This window comes from Nicotiana sylvestris, chromosome 3, assembly GCF_000393655.2.
Source record: "Nicotiana sylvestris chromosome 3, ASM39365v2, whole genome shotgun sequence".
Taxonomy (NCBI): Eukaryota; Viridiplantae; Streptophyta; class Magnoliopsida; order Solanales; family Solanaceae; genus Nicotiana; species Nicotiana sylvestris.
In genome coordinates, this window is record NC_091059.1 from 86,737,889 (window position 1) to 86,755,796 (window position 17,908).

The following is a 17,908-nucleotide window of genomic DNA, read 5'->3' on the forward strand; positions in this document are numbered from 1 at the left end:
GGAAAACTTAGATAAATATTATACCAAAACCGATATGAAGAAAAATCCAACATATATCTCTACCAAGAAACTGGTGTCACAACATTCACAGACCGTCTAGGATTGCTACATACAAGTGTCTGAAAAAGGAAATATAGTCTGTCTCAGATACAAAAGAAAACAGAATATCTAAATGGATAGAAGAGACGTCGGGCGTGTGGACGCTTGCAGGGCTACCTCGGTGTCTCGATGGAATGAAGGCTGTCTCCCCTACGCTGCTGACCAAGCACTGCTCTTGTATCTGCACATAAGTGCAAAGTGTAGCATCATCACAACCGACCCCATGTGCTGGTAAGTGTCTGGCCTAACCCCGGCGAGGTAGTGACGAGGCTAGGACCAGACTCCTGATAAACCTGTGCAGTTATGTATATATATATATAGCGGAAAGATAGACGGAAACAAACAATTAAAACTGGGGAGGGGAAACATGCATCAAGGAATAACAGATAAGGCAGAATCTCAATAAAATAAAAAGGAAACCAAAATTTAACTTCTAACAAGGATAAGGAAAATAAAGGCAAATTTCACTTTTAGTTTACATCTTGTTGCAGGCGTGCAACCCGATCTCATTTCTTATATCTTGTGGTAGGCGTACCACCCACTCCCATTTTATTAAATCTCGTGGTAGGCATACCACCCACTCCCATTTCATTAAATCTCGTGGTAGGCGTACCACCCGCTCCCATTTCATCAAACCTCGAGGTAGGCATACCACCCGCTCCCATTTCATCTTATCTTGTGGTAGGCGTACCACCCGCTCCCATTTCATCATATCTTGTGGTAGGCGTACCACCCGCTCCCATTTACAAGCCAGCACAAAATCACAAGGAATCTCGGCAAGGGAACAAAAGCAATATAATAACTTCCCGGCAAGGGAACAATAATATCAAACAAACATCCCGGCAAGGGAACAATGATATCACAACACTATCCCAGCAAGGGAACAATAATATCTCAACAATATCCCGGTAAGGGAACAATAATATCTCAACAATATCCCGGCAAGGGAACAATAATATCTCAACAATATCCCGGCAAGGGAACAATTATATCTCAACAATATCCCGGTAAGGGAGAGTCAGCTATAACCAATCCTAACTTAACTTCTACCCAGCTCAATTAATACCAATACTCAGTCATAAATAAAATCCACGAGAATAAACTAAATCTTTGCTCAATATCGAGAATCATCAATTAAAGCATCCGTAGTAACATTTAAGAACACAACAACTATCAATTTAAGACTTACGGTCATGCTCGACTCCAACGTATAGATACCTGTCACCATGCCTATACGTCGTACTCAACAAGAAGCAATTAACAAATAGGACTCAACTTCCAATCCCTCAAGCTAAGGTTAGACCGAACAATTATTTCGATGCCTCGAACATAACTCAAGTTTCAATTATAGCTTTACCCCTTGATTCCTCCGCCAATTCGCTCGTAGAGCCACAAGTTACTTAATTACATCAATAAACGCTAAATGAATCAATTTGAATGCATGAAAATGAGTTTTCCGAAGTTTTACCCAAAAAGTCAAAATCTCCCCTGTGCTCACGTGGTCAAAACCCGAGGTTCGAACCAAAACCCGATTACTCATTCCCCCACGAGCTCAAATATGTAATTTGTTTTGAAATCGGATCTCAAATCGAGGTCCAAATCCCTAATTTTTGAAAAACCTAGGTCCTACCCAAAACACTCAATTTCCTCCATGAAAATCATTGATTTTGAGTTGAAATGATGTTAAAAATGTTAAAGAGTGAAGAAAATGAGTTAGAAATCACTTACCAACGTTTTGGAGAAGAAGGGTTGTTTAAAAAATCGCCTCTAATGTTTATGGGGTTTTTGAAAAATGATAATAACTGAAAATCCCGTCTATTTATACCCCTCTCAGACCCCCTGTGTGGACCGCACAAAATGGACTGCGGCCACACAGCCCTTCTTGAGGATACTACAATCTAGTGCCCCTGTGCGGAGCGCACAAAGTTGACTGCGACCGCACAACGGTGCCCCTGTACGGACCACACAAAGTCGACTGCGGCCGCACAGCCCTACACTGCGCACCGCACAAGGTCGACCGCGGACCGCACTGACGGGTTCAGAGGCCTGCAACTTCTGGTTTTAAGCCTAAAACATCCCGGAACTACCCGAACTCACCCGAGCCTTCGAAACTCCAAACCAAGTGCACAAAAAACCTCAAAAATATCCTATGGACTTATTCGTGTAATCAAATCATCAAAATAACGTCATGAACATCAACTTAAATCTCGAGATCAATGGAATTTTCTCAAAACTTCTTAAACATAAATTTTGCGATTTTAGTCTGAATCACGTCATATGACATCCGTTTTTCACCAAATTCTTCATAAATGTCTTAAATAATATGTAAGACCTGTACCGGGCACCAGAACCAAAATACGGGCCTGATACCACCATGTTCTAAGAAAATTTCATTTCAAATTTCTTTAAACACTTTCAGAAAACAATTTTCTTTAAAAAATTCGTTTCTCGGGCTTGGGACCTCGGAATCCGATTCCGGCATACGCCTAAATCCCATATTTTCCTACGGACCCTCCAGGACCGTCAAATCACGGGTCCGGGTCTGTTTACCCAAAACGTTGACCGAAGTCAAATTTATTCATTTTACAGTCAAAACTTATCATTTTTCATAGATTTTCACATTTAAGCTTTTCAGCTACGTGCCCGGACTGCGCACGCAAATCGAGGTAGTACTAAAGGAGGTATTTAAGGCCTTGAAATGTAGAATTTCATTGCAACATAAGTGATGACCTTTTGGGTCATCACAACTGTATTCATGGAGTGAAACATAGGATTACAGCTGGACAGATTATTGTATTTGACTGTATTCACGGCGTGAAATAGGGGATTACACTATTTTTAAAACGGAAAGTGAATAATTAACATAAAAGACTCCTAATATAACTCAACAAACTCAATTATAACACACAAATTTTGTATTTTCAGTTATTAAAAAGATTCTCAACCGAAAAATACCCCCAAAAGATAGCAATCTTCAGAGAAATTATATAATACATCTGAATACATAAATTATATTAATTAAAAAAAATATATGAATACATTCATGGCATATAGCGAGACAGTGAATGCAATCAAATACATAGAATATAGCGGGATACATTGAAATACAATGAAAAAAAAGACAATGAAATACATGGAATACAACGAGATACATTGAATTACAATGAAAAAAAAAAGACAATGAATACAATAAAATACATGAAAATACATTGAAATATATTAACAGAAAATCAAGTTGCTCAGCCCCAAACTCCGCCGTCTTTGTTCAAGAACAAACCCTAATTTTCGGTGAATCCGCCGTTCACCGGAAGCCGGTAGTCCATTGAGGATGTATCTAATGAGCAAGGAAAAGAAGTTGTTGATGCGGGGCCTGAAACTAGTGAATCAACTTTAAAGTCAGCTACACCAACAGTTCTAATCCGAAGTGTTGTGTGATGAGGAGGAAAAAAGTGCGGGTCTAAATTCAAAAGGTGATAATGGATCTAAAACTCCCTCTAAATCTGATCAGAAAACAAGGATGTCGTCGTCTTTTTTAGAGTCTAGTTTTTCTTCAAGAAATGCCAAGTCCAAAAGAGGCAAGGATGCCATTCTTGACCTACTAAGTGATGATGATTTGCTTAATTCCACGCCGGTGAAGCAGAGTTTGTGTGAGTCCGGTTCATTATTGAATAGTGTATCAAAATAGAGAAAGAAAGAAAATAGTGTAACTGAATAGCGTATTTAGTGGCTTAGGGATAAGAGGTAATCAAAATTAAATATTTTGCTATAAATATTAAAATGTATATATAGAATATAATTTTTTTAAATGGTATTTATTTAAAATAAATAAGGTGTTAACCTTTGCTATAGCAGATAAAAATTTCTTGTAAAAACACTTCCATTTGCTATACAACAACTTTCTAAGAAAGAAAATTCTAGCACAACATTTATCTTCAATGAATGTTTAACAATGTGAAGCGACTATTTAATATTTGGTGACATTATTCTGACCGTGTTTTTAGAGATACAAATTCACATCAAAAATAATTTTTTCGACAGATTTAACCTTATTTATCAGTTTTAATTTGCAAATGCTCATTACCTTAACTTACCCTTGAAAAAGTGTGTCAAAAGGTAAAGAGAACTGATACAATTACGTGTTAGAATGTAATATAAAGGTATTTGAACAATACTAGAGTTGAAACTGAAACTCGAGTATTTGAAGTACAAATTACTTCTTTGTGGTGGAAAACACGGTCATAAATATCCTTCTGTACGGTAGGAACAGGAACAACGGAAAGACAACATATATATGTACACATGTCATTTGTTAACCATTCCTTGAATGACACATGGCAATAGGGAAATGATCATTTCCCATGTACAGTAATAACATTTGAACACCAATAACATTCCGACAATCCAAAGTGTACTTATCCTCATAGTTTGACTTTCAGTGTTAGAGATCCTTAACCAAAGTTTACCCTTTACTAAGCTATAACAATTTTTTTAGTGTAAAAGAATATAACCAGACATCTCTATAATAATATTCTTATATGATACTCATTCACTATAAAGATCAAGTTTTTTCTCATAATTAATTTTTTAAGTTATATTTTACATTTTGATAACAACTTTTTACCTATAACAGCAACAATCATATTTATAGCAGATCTCATTTAATAAAATTGTCCATTCATAACACTCATATATAATCTTTAAGGTTACTAATAATAATTCTAAAAATATACACACATTTCTATTGAACAAAGTTTCTATTTTGCATAAGACATAAGATTTGAAGATTTGCACATGATATCTTTTTTATTGGACAAATACCAAAAATATTTAGATACAAGATTTAATTGTTAAGCTCTTAGATTGTCATCAAGAGAAAGCTAATGGATACCTTTTTGCTGAAAATTTGGGTTCGAATTTTCGCCAATTTAAATATTATATCGCTAGCAAGATAATAAAATCTATGAAACAAGCTAAAATACAAAATTCTTTCATTAATCTTGAAAGAATTTATTTTTTTAATTAGCTTTAACATGTGTGCCTTAGAGTTTAAATCCTTGTACATTTAGTTATGAATTTATTAATAATGTATTAACTTTCTACAATATTTAACTAGTGAAATATGCATATCTTTTGAGATTTTAAATTTGAATAATTTTCTTATTTTTTATATGTACATTACAAAGAAAAACTAATTGATTATTAGATAAATTTTATTTATAACGGCCAAAAAAATTTAAATGTCACATGTTGTAGGTATATAACAGTTATTCATTATAAAAGACAAAAAATATAAGAACTAACAAGGTTGTTATAGAGAGAATTGATTGTACTTAAGTATAAAATTTTGTGAGTGGATGCGATGACCCAAATGAAACTCTGTGTTCTGAGGCCTTGAAAACCTCATTTAGAGTCACCTCGATTTGCGTGCGCAGTCCGGGCGCGTAGCCGAAAAGCTTAAATATGATAATCTGTGAAAAATAATAAGTTTTGATTATAAATGAGTTAATTTGACTTCGGTCAACGTTTTGGGTAAACGGACCAGGACCCATGATTTGATGGTCCCGGAAGGTCCGTAGGAAAATATGGGACTTGGGCGTATACCCAGAATCGAATTCCGAGTCCCAAGCCCAAGAAATGAATTTTCAAAGAAAATTGTTTTTAGAAATTGTTTAAAGAAATTTGAAATGAAATTTGATTAGAACATGATAGTATCGGGTCCGTATTTTTGTTTCGGTGCCCGGTACAGGTCTTATATATGGTTTAAGTCATCTCTATAAAGTTTGGTTGAAAACGGACGTCGTTTGCCGTGATTCGGACCTAAATTGCTAAATTTGATACTTGATGAAATTTGAAAAAAAGTTCTTGATTTTGAGGTTTGATTCATTGTTATTGAGGTTATTTTGGCGATTTGATCGCACGGATAAGTTCGTATGATGTTGTTGAGTTAGTACGTGTGCTTGGTTTGGAGTTCCGAGGGCTCGGGTGAGTTTCGGGTAGGTTTCAGGATGCCTTAGGTCTAAAAACACAATTGTTGCAGGTTCCGAGGAATTTGCAGGTCTTTGAACCCGCTAGTGCGGTCCGTGAGAAATCATGTGCAACCGCGGAAGGCCAGTGCGGTCCGCGTGAGGTTCGTGCTGTCCGCGGTGGAGGGTTGTGCGGCCGCGGTCAATTTTTCGCGGTCCGCACAGGGCACCTGACCTGCAATAACCCAGGAAGGACTGTGCGGCCGCGGTCCATTTTGTGCGATTCGCACAGGGCATCTGAGAATAGTATAAATAGACGGGATTTTCAATCATTTTTCATTTTTCAAAACCCCAAAAACATAAAAGGCGATTTTTCAAACAACATTTCTTCTCCAAATCAATTGTAAGTCATTTTTAACTAGTTTTCTTCAATCATTAACATCTTTTAACATGATTTCAACTTCAAATCAATGATTTTAATTGGGGAAATTGGGTGTTTTGTGTAGAACCTAGGTTTTTCAAAAATTGGGGATTTGGATCTCAAATCGAGGTCCGATTTCAAAATAAATCATATATTTGGGTTCGTGGGGGAATGGGTAATCATGTGTTTGGTTCGAACCTCGGGTTTTGACCATGCGGGCCCGTGGGCGATTTTTGACTTTTTGTGTAAAACTTTGGAAAACTCATTTTCATGTATTGGGGTTGATTCATTTAGCGTTTACTGATGTAATTAAGTAATTTATGACTTGATACGAGCGAACTGGCGGTGGAATCAAGGGGTAAAGCTTTAATTGAAGCTTCAGTTGTGTTTGAGGCATCGAGATAAATGTTTGGTCTAACCTTAGCTTGAGGGATTAGGAGTTGTGTCCTATTTGCTATTTGTTTCTTGTCGAGTACGACGTATAGGCATGGTGACGAGTATCTATGCGTTGATGTCAAGCATGACCGTGAGTCTTATCTTGTGATTTTCATGATCTCGTTGTATTATTTATGCCTTGGTGAAGATTTCTATTTGTAGTGTAAAGTTGTGGAAAGAATTGTGACCTATGAACATTGAGGAGCGTTGGCTCCAATTGTATAACGAATTGTAAAAGTATAAGTGATAATCGAAACTCTAGAGCATTGGCTCGAGTTGTGAAGTGAATTGTGAAGTAAAAGTGAGAAAGAGAAGAGACCATTATGTTACCCTTTGTCGGGCTATTGTTGAGTTGAGGTTCCCTTGCATTGTGTTCTTAATTGATATTACGGACATTTATGTTGATGATTCTTCGTGTTAGGTGTTGTAACAAATTTGGTTATAGCTGGGTAGTTAGGTGTTGTAACAAGTTTAGTTATAGCTGAGGTAGTTAGATGTTGAAACTAGTTGAGTTATAGTTTAGTTATGGTTGTTTCTCCCTTGTCGGTACGTATATACTTGTACTGTTGAGTTCTCTTGCCAGGATAGTGTAGTCTATTGTTGATCCCTTGCCAGGATGGTTAATTTTAATTATTGTTGACTATATATTTGGAATGGGTTGCGCGCCGCAACATATTAGATATTATACTGGATCGGGTTGCACGCCGCAACAGATGTTATATTGGATCGGGTTGCACGCCGCAACAGTTATATATGTGGATCGGGTTGCACACCACAACAGATATTATATTGGATCGGGTTGCACGCCACAACAGTATTGTTATCATATTGATTGTAGACATCGAGTGTTCTTCCATACTTTATTAAGTTGCTGATAGAATTGATATGTTTCCCCAGAGCATGTTTCCCCCTCCCTTTAAAACTATTGTTACCTATTTATATTTCTGCTGTATATTATATAACTGCACAGGTTTATCTGGAGTCTGGTCCTAGCCTTGTCACTACCTCGCCGGGGTTAGGCCAGATACTTACTAGCACATAGGGTCGGTTGTACTGATACTACACTCTGCACTCTGTGCAGATACCGGAGCGGCACTTGATCAGCAGCAGTAGCTCGGAAGCCAGCCTTCAATCCAACGAGATACCGAGGTAGCCTTGCAGGCATCCGCATGCCCGACGTCTCCTCTATCTTATTATATATTTTGTTATCTCAAGTATTCGAGACAAATAGTGTTATATTTCTTTCAAACGGTTGTATTTAGTACTCTTAGTAGTCTGTGGATGTTGTGACACCAAGTTCTTGGTAGAGGCATATATTGACTTTCGAAACATTCTGGTTTTATATTTATTTAAGATTTTCGCTTAATCTCATATTTCGTTGTTATTTAACTGTTTATTTCCTTGTTAATATAAGATGTAAAAAGGATTAAAACAGAAGAGTTAAAGATTTCTAAGTTCGTGGCTTGCTTAGCTTCTACGAGTAGGCGCCATCACGACTTCCGAAGGTGTAAAATTCGGGTCGTGACAAGTTGGTATCAGAGCTCTAGGTTACATAGGTCTCACAATTCACGGACAAGCTCAGTAGAGTCTGAGGGATCGGTATGGAGACGTCTGTATTTATCCCCCAGTGGCTGTAGAGTTAGGAAAATCTCATATTTGTTCTTTCTCGGCGTGAGGTTTTGTTTCTCAATGCTAATTGAACTTCTACTTTGTTCTTTCGCAAATGGCGAGAACACGTGCTTCTTCATCTATCGCTCAGCAGCCCGAGCCCCCAGCAGTAACTCCCACGAGGGGCAGAGGGCGAGGCCGAGGCCGAGGTAGGGGTAGAGCTCAGCCCCGAGCAGTAGCCCCAGTAGCGGAGCCTCAGGTTGACTTTGATGACGAGATTCTGGATCCAGCAACTCCAGTGGGCCCAGCTCAGATCCTAGAGGGGTTTATTGCTACCCCAGTCTTTCAGGATGCTCTCGTCCGATTAGTGGGCCTCATGGAGAGTGTCACCCAAGCAGGCTTGATTCCTGTAGCACCAGCCGTCTCTCAGGCTGGAGGAGGGGCCCAAACTCCTACTTCTCGCACTCCGGAGCAGGTAGCTCCTCAGATTCAGACTCCAGTATTTCAGCCAGCTAGAGCAGTTCATCCGGGTGTGGTAGCTCAGACCGGTGATAGAGCGGCTATATCTGTCGATGCTTTGTGGAGGCTGGATAGGTTCACCAAGCTCTTCACTTGCACTTTCAGCGGTGCATCTATTGAGGATCCCCAAGATTATCTAGACAGTTGCCACGAGGTTCTCAGGAACATGGGTATTGTGGAGACCAATGGGGTTGATTTTGCTATATTTCGCTTGTCTGGATCCGCCAAGACTTGGTGGAGGGATCATTGCTTAGCGAGACTAGCCGGATCGCCAGCCTTGACTTGGGAGCAGTTTACAGTGTTATTCCTGGAGAAGTTTCTCTCCGTTACTCCGAGAGAGGCCTATTGGAGGCAGTTTGAGCGCCTCCAGTAGGGTTCCATGACGGTTACCCAGTATGAGACCAGGTTCATCGACTCAGCTCGCCATGCTTTTGTCATACTTCCTACCGAGAGAGAGAGGGTGAGGCGGTTTATTGATGGTCTTATTCAGTCGATTCGCCTTCAGATGGCTAGGGAGGCTGGGAGTGAGATCACTTTTCAGGAGGCGGCCAATGTGGCCCGTAGAGTGGAGATGGTCCTATCGTAGGGAGGTGGTCATGGGTCGGATAAGAGGCCCCGTCATTCAGGTAGATTCAGTGGTGCCTCGTCTGGAGGCAGGGATTCATATGGTAGAGGCCATCCTCCTAGGCCCTTTAGTCAGTTCTTCAGGTCTCTCACGGCGCTTCAGGTAGCCGTGGTCTGCAGATGCGGTGTTCGGATCAGCAGTCCTACAGTGCACCATCAATTGAGGATTAGGGCATCTGATGTCCCTAAGATAGCTTTTCACACTTGGTATGGGTATTATGAGTTCATGGTCATGTTATTTGGGTTGACCAATGCCCCAACAACTTTTATGGATTTGATGAACCGAGTGTTCAGGACTTATTTGAACTCGTTCGTGATAGTCTTCATTGATGATATTTTGATATATTCCCACAGCCGGGAGGAGCACGAACAGAATCTTAGAATGGTTCTTCAGACCTTAAGGGATAGTCAATTATATGCTAAGTTCTCGAAGTGTGAGTTCTAGTTGAGTTCGTTGCATGTCTAGGTCATGTTGTATCGGCAGAGGGTATTCAGCTTGATCCAAAGAAGATTGAGGCAGTCAAGAACTGGCCTAGACCAGCGTCAGCCACAGAGATTCAGAGTTTCTTGGGATTGGCAGGCTACTACCGTCGGTTCGTGGAGGGGTTCTCATCTATCGCAGCCTCGATGACTAGGTTGACCCAGAAGGGTGCCCAGTTCAGATGGTCAGACGAGTGTGAGGCGAGCTTCTAGAAGCTCAAGGCAGCTCTGACTACGGCACCGGTGTTGGTATTGCCCACAAAATCAGGGCTTTATACGATTTATTATGATGCTTCCCGTATTGGGCTTGGTGTAGTATTGATGCAGGATGGCAAGGTCATTGCCTATGCTCGCAGCAGTTGAAGATTCATGAGAAGAACTATCCAGTTCATGATTTAGAGTTGGCAGCCATAGTTCACGCATTGAAGATTTGGAGGCATTATCTGTATGGCGTGGCATGTGAGGTGTTCACGGATCACAAGAGTCTTCAGTATTTGTTCAAGCAAAAGGAGTTGAATTTGAGGCAGAGGAGGTGGTTGGAGTTGTTGAAGGATTATGATATCACTATCTTATATCACCCGGGAAAGGCCAATGTGGTGGCCGATGCATTGAGTAGGAAGTCAGCTAGTATGGGCAGCCTTGCTTATATTCCGGTCGGTGAGAGGATGCTTTGGATGTTTAGGCCTTGGCCAATCAGTTTGTGAGGTTGGATATTTTGAGCCTAATCGTGTATTGGCTTGCACGGTCGCTCGTTCTTCTTTATTGGAGCGTATCCGTGATCGGCAGTATGATGATCCCCATTTATGTGTCCTTAGAGACACGGTGCAGCGCGAAGGTGCCAAGTAAGTTACCCTAGATGATGATGGAGTTTTGAGATTGCAGGGTCGAGTTTGTGTGCCTAATGTGGATATGCTCCGAGAGTTGGTTTTAGAGGAGGCCCATAGCTCCCGGTACTCTATTCATCCGGGTGCCGCAAAGATGTATCAGGATTTGCAGCAGCATTATTGGTGGCGGAGAATGAAGAAGGATATCGTAGCATATGTGGCTCGTTGTTTGAATTATCAGCAGGTCAAGTACGAGCATCAGAGGCTTGGTGGGTTATTTTAGAGGATTGAGCTTCCCGAGTGGAAGTGAGAGCGGATCACTATGGACTTCGTTACTCGGCTCCCGCAGACTCGGAAGAAGTTCGATACAGTGTGGGTCATTGTTGATAGGTTGACCAAGTCAGTGCATTTCATTCCTGTGGCAGTCTCCTATTCATCCGAGAGGTTAACTGAGATCTATATTCGGGAGATTGTTCACCTTCATGGTGTGCCTGTATCTATTATTTCGGACCGGGGTCTGCAGTTTACCTCGCGTTTTTGGAGAGTAGTTCAACGAGAGTTGGGCACCCAGGTTGAGTTGAGTACAACATTTCATCCTCAGACGGACGGGCAGTCCGAGCGGACTATTCAGATTTTGGAGGATATGCTCCAAGCTTGTGTCATTGACTTCGGAGGCTCGTGGGATCAGTTTTTGCCTTTATCAGAGTTTGCCTACAACAACAGTTACCAGTCGAGTATCAAGATGGCTCCTTATGAGACTTTATATGCTAGGCGGTGTCGATCTCCGGTTGGATGGTTTGAGCCGGGAGAGGCTCAATTGTTGGGTACGGATCTAGTTCAGGAGACTTTGGACAAGGTCAGGATTATTCAGGATAGGCTTCGTACAGCTCAGTCCAGGCAAAAGAGTTATGCAGACCGCAAGGTTCGAGATGTGGCTTTTATGGTTGGAGAGCGGGTATTGCTCCGGGTGTCGCCTATGAAGGGCGTGATGAGATTTGGTAAGAAGGGAAAGCTTAGCCCTAGGTTCATCGGTCCATTTGAGATTCTTGATCGAGTGGAGAGGTGGCTTATAGACTTGCATTACCGCCGAGCTTATTATCCGTGCATCTAGTGTTTCATGTGTCCATGCTTCGGAAATATCACGGCGATCCATCCCACGTGTTAGATTTCAGCATTGTCCAGTTGGACAAGGACTTGTCTTATGAGGAGGAGCCTGCAGCTATTCTAGACCGGCAGGTTCGTCAATTGAGGTTGAAAAGTTTTCCTTCTGTTCGTGTTTAGTGGAGAGGTCAGCCTCATGAGGCATCGACCTGGGAGTCCGAGTTCAATATACGGAGCCGTTATCCCCATCTTTTCCCGACTCAGGTACTTCCTTCTTCTGTCCGTTCGAGGACGAACGATTGTTTTAGAGGTGGAGAATGTGATGACCTTAGGTCATCACTTATTTTAAAATGAAACTCTGTGTTCTGAGGCCTTGAAAACCTCATTTAGAGTCACCTCAATTTATGTGCACAATCCGGGCGCGTAGCCGGAAAGCTTAAATATGATAATTTGTGAAAAATGATAAGTTTTGATTATAAATGAGTTAATTTGACTTCGGTCAATATTTTGGGTAAACGGACTCGGACCCGTGATTTGACGGTCCTGGAGAGTCCTTAGGAAAATATGGGACTTGGGCGTATGCCCGGAATCGAATTCCAAGGTCCCAAGCCCGAGAAATGAATTTTCAAAGAAAATTATTTTCTGAAATTGTTTAAAGAAATTTGAAATGAAATTTGATTAGAACATGATTGTATCGGGCACGTATTTTAGTTCTGGTGCCCGGTATAGGTCTTATATATGGTTTAAGTCATCTACATAAAGTTTGGTTGAAAACGGACGTCGTTTGACGTGATTCGAACCTAAATTGCTAAATTTGATACTTGATGACGTTTGAGAAAAAGTTCTTGATTTTGAGGTTTGATTCATTGTTATTGAGGTTATTTTGGCGATTTGATCGCACGGATAAGTTCATATGATGTTGTTGAGTTAATACGTGAGCTTGGTTTGGAGTTCCAAGGGCTCAAGGGAGTTTCAGGTAGGTTTTGGGATGCCTTAGGTCTAAAAACATAGTTGTTGCAGGTTCCGAGAAATTTGCAGGTCTCTGAACCCACTAGTGCGGTCCGCGAGAAATCGTGTGCGACCGCGAAAGGCCAGTGCGGTCCACGTGAGGTTCGCACGGTCCGCGGTGGAGAGCTGTGCGGCCGCAATCAACTTCGTGCGGTCCGCGGTGGAGGGTTGTGTGGCCGCGGTCGATTTTGCGCGATCCACACAGGACACCTGACCTGCAGTAACCCAGGAAGGACTGTGCGGCCGCGGTCCATTTTGTGCGGTCCACACAGGGCACTTGAGAATAGTATAAATAGACGGGATTTTTAGTCATTTTTCATTTTTCAAAACCTCAAAAACATAAGAGGCGATTTTTCAAACAACATTTCTTCTCCAAATCAATTGTAAGTCATTTTTAACTAGTTTTCTTCAATCATTAACATCTTTTAACATGATTTCAACTTCAAATCAATGATTTTAATGGGGGAAATTGGGTGTTTTGGGTAAAACCTAGGTTTTTCAAAAATTGGGGATTTGGACCTCAAATCGAGGTCCGATTTCAAAACAAATCATATATTTGGGTTCGTGGGGGAATGGGTAATCGGGTTTTGGTTCGAACCTCTGGTTTTGACCATGTGGGCTCGTGGGCGATTTTTGACTTTTTAGGTAAAACTTTGAAAAACTCATTTTCATGCATTGGGGTTGATTCATTTAGCGTTCACCGATGTAATTAAATAATGTGTGACTAGATACGAGCGAACTGGCGGTGGAACCAAGGGGTAAAGCTATAATTGAAGCTTGAGTTGTGTTCGAGGCATCAAGGTAAGTGTTTGGTCTAACCTTAGCTTGAGGGATTAGGAGTTGTGTCCTATTTTCTATTTGTTTCTTGTCGAGTACGACGTATAGGCATGGTGACGAGTATCTATGCATTGGTGTCAAGCATGACCGTGAGTTTTATCTTGTGATTTTCATGATCTCGTTGTATTATTCATGCCTTGTGAAGATTTCTATTTGTAGTGTAAAGTTGTGGAAAGAATTGTGACCTATGAACATTGAGGAGCATTGGCTCCAATTGTATAACGAATTGTGAAAGTATAAGTGGTAATCGAAACTCTAGAGCATTGGCTCGAGTTGTGAAGTGAATTGTGAAGTAAAAGTGAGAAAGAGAAGAGACCATTATGTTACCCTTTGTCGGGCTATTGTTGAGTTGAGGTTCCCTTGCATTGCGTTCTTAATTGATATTACGGTAGGTTGATGATTCTTCGTGTTAGGTGTTGTAACAAATTTGGTTATAGCTGGGTAGTTAGGTGTTGTAACAAGTTTAGTTATATTTGAGGTAGTTAGATGTTGAAACTAATTGAGTTATAGTTTAGTTATGGATGTTTCTCCTTTGCCGGGATGTATATACTTGTACTGTTGAGTTCCCTTGTCGGGATAGTGTAATCTATTGTTGATCCCTTGCCGGGAAGGTTAATTTTAATTATTGTTGACTGTATATTTGAAATGGGTTGCACGCCGCAACATTATTAGATATTATACTGGATCGGGTTACACACCGCAACAGATGTTATATTGGATCGGGTTGCACGCTGCAATAGATATTATATTGGATCGGGTTGCACGCCGCAACAGTATTGTTATCGTATTGATTGTAGACATCGAGTGTTCTTCCATACTTTATTAAATTGCTAATAGAATTGATATGTTTCCCCGGAGCATGTTTCCCCCTCCCTTTAAAACTGTTGTTACCTGTTTATATTTCTTTTGTATATTATATAACTGCACAGGTTTATCTGGAGTCTGGTCCTAACCTCGTCACTACCTCGCCGGGGTTAGGCCAGATACTTGCCAGCACATGGGGTCGGTTGTGCTGATACTACACTCTGCACTCTGTGCAGATACCAGAGCGGCACTTGATCAACAGCAGTAGCTCGAGAGCCAGCCTTCAGTCCACCGAGACACCGAGGTAGCCTTGCAGGCGTCCGCAGGCCCGACGTCTCCTCTATCTTATTATATATTCTGTTATCTCAAGTATTCGAGACAAATAGTGTTATATTTCTTTTAAACAGTTGTATTTAGTACTCTTAGTAGTCCGTGGATGTTGTGACACCAGGTTCTGGGTAGAGGCATGTATTGACTTTCGAAACATTCTGGTTTTATATTTATTTAAGACTTCCGCTTAATCTCATATTCCGTTGTTATTTAACTGTTTATTTCCTTGTTAATATAAGATGTAAAAAGGATTAAAACAGAAGAGCTAAAGATTTCTAAGTTCGTGGCTTGCCTAGCTTCTACGAGTAGGCGCCATCACGACTCCCGAGGGTGGAAAATCCGGGTCGTGACAATGGAAATATATATTTTGCTTAAAATATAAATTTTAAACTAATATTTCAATATTTTATTTAAACTACAAATATTGAAATTCAAATGATTAGGATTTTTGGCTAATATTGAAATAGTATTTATGCTCACTCGATTATGAATGATGAATGATGTGAATTCTGTCAACTTAGAACTTAATTAAGATAATATTATTCCCTCTGCTCCACAATAAGTGATTTTTTGGTCGTTGACATATTCGTTAAGAAAATACTAACTCCTAAAAAAATAAATATTTTTATTAAATTATCCTTAATTAAAATTTGTATATTGTTAGCTTGACACATTAGGATATGTAAATAATGACAAATTTGAAAAACTAACATTAATTCATTCTTGATTATGCAAAAAGAACACTTATTTTGAGCCAAAATAAAAAGGCAAAAAAATTACTTATTATGGATCGGAGGGAGTAATAATTACTAAGCAGATTTTGAAAATAGTATTCATTTGTCTTATCTTAAGTGATAAACTTTCATTATTATTTATTAATCTATCACAAAAAAAAAAAAAGCTAAAAACTCATAGGGGTCATTTGGTAGGGTGTATAAAAATAGTGCGGAATAAGGTGTATTAGTAATGTTGTAATTAGTAATGCATAGGTTAGTAATGCAAGGATTAGGTATACATATATTATTTCTTATCTACTGTTTGGTATGATGTATTAAAAATTATAAAGCATTGCATAATTTTTAAAGAAAAATAATTATTTACAAAAATGCCCTCCAATTCTCTAGCTTTAAGGGACTTTAAGGATAATTTTATCTTTAACCATACTAATGCATGTATTAATAGCCTTGATATTACTAATGTCATGATTTTCTATGCATTACTTATCAGGGGCGGCGTAACAGTATTTGTGGCCTAAAGTCAATATTAATAAGAGGCCATAAACTTTATTTTAAAAAAAAAAAATCACGCGCATATATACACATATACACACACACAACGTGTGTGTATGTGTGTGTATATATATATATATATATATATATATTTGAATTCTATTTTCTAATATTTTGAGATATAAAATTATTAATAACTTTTATAATCGATCTCTTCTAAAAAAGTGTTGGACAGTATTATAATAGCTTTTAACTCTTTTATTTTAGTTTGAACAACCTGATTCATATTTTTCGTTGGCATATTAAAATTTTAATAAATGATTAAAATACAATATATATAACTATGAAGTAAGATTAAAATGAGATGATAATAACATTTGAAAGTTAGAATAATAGAATTTAATTCAAGAAAAATGATGACTCGATTTCAAGATATCTTTTTGCTCCTTCAATAACACAAAATGCTTGAAACTTCAGGAAAAAAACAAAAAAAGAATGCACGATATATTATATCCATATATATATATATATATTAAAGCAAGAAAGTTACCATATATTATTGACATTATGGTTAAGCTAAGTGGCAAGCTAATAAATATCAATAGTATATGGTAACTTTATTTTATATTTAACTATTTTAGTTAAATACAAATATAATATAATATAATATAATATAATATAATATAATATAATATAATATAATATAATATAATATAAAGTTTTGAATTTATAGATAAAGTTCTAAAATTTGAATTTAAATTAAAATAAAATTTATCTTTTTTTATCATGTTATCATACTTAATTCGGTTAATGATCATATGCAATCATGTTAGGAACTTTTGTTATTTTTTCTAATTATTTAAATACTACTTCGCCTATAGCAAGAAAAAAACTACTTCATATAACTATAAAACTCTTTCACATTTAAAATCTTATAAGTATAGTTCTTTGAAACATTGTAGCTAGATTTGAATAAAACGAAATTCTTTTAAAATAAATGTAATATATAGGGTGCACGTCTATGTTTATCTAAATAACAAAAAAGAGTTTACAAAACCAAATAAAAGTTTACTTATAGATATAATAATGTAAACATACATGCTGGAGAAAGAAACATCACAAAATCAGTCAATATTAAGAAAAAAAGTTGTTTCTTTTTTCTTCTTGAAGAATATTTGTTTGAAGAGTCAACTTGCATAAATGGACATCAAACAAATAACAAAACTTTGACTATACAATTGCTATCATTAATTTTAATTTAGCACATTCAAGGAATTAATGGGTATAAGCTGAAACCCCTTCATTTAGCTGTAGTCAAGCCAATATTGTAAGGGTATAATATTTTTTTCGTTGAAAAATATTAATTTTGAATCATTAGATTATGTGAAAGGTTTTTTTTAAACTCAACAAGAGAGAAATTGGTTTCTAATTTATAGTTTCGACAACGACTTTTAAGTGTAACAAAAAGTATATATAAAGAAAAAATTGGTATGACTTGAAATATTATTTTTAAAAATGTAAAAAAATTATTTTGAAAAACGCCTTTATTTTTTTTTAAATTCAAAGATAATAAAAAGATAAGATATTTTTGAACATTAGTAGAGAGTTTTAAAATTATTATAATAA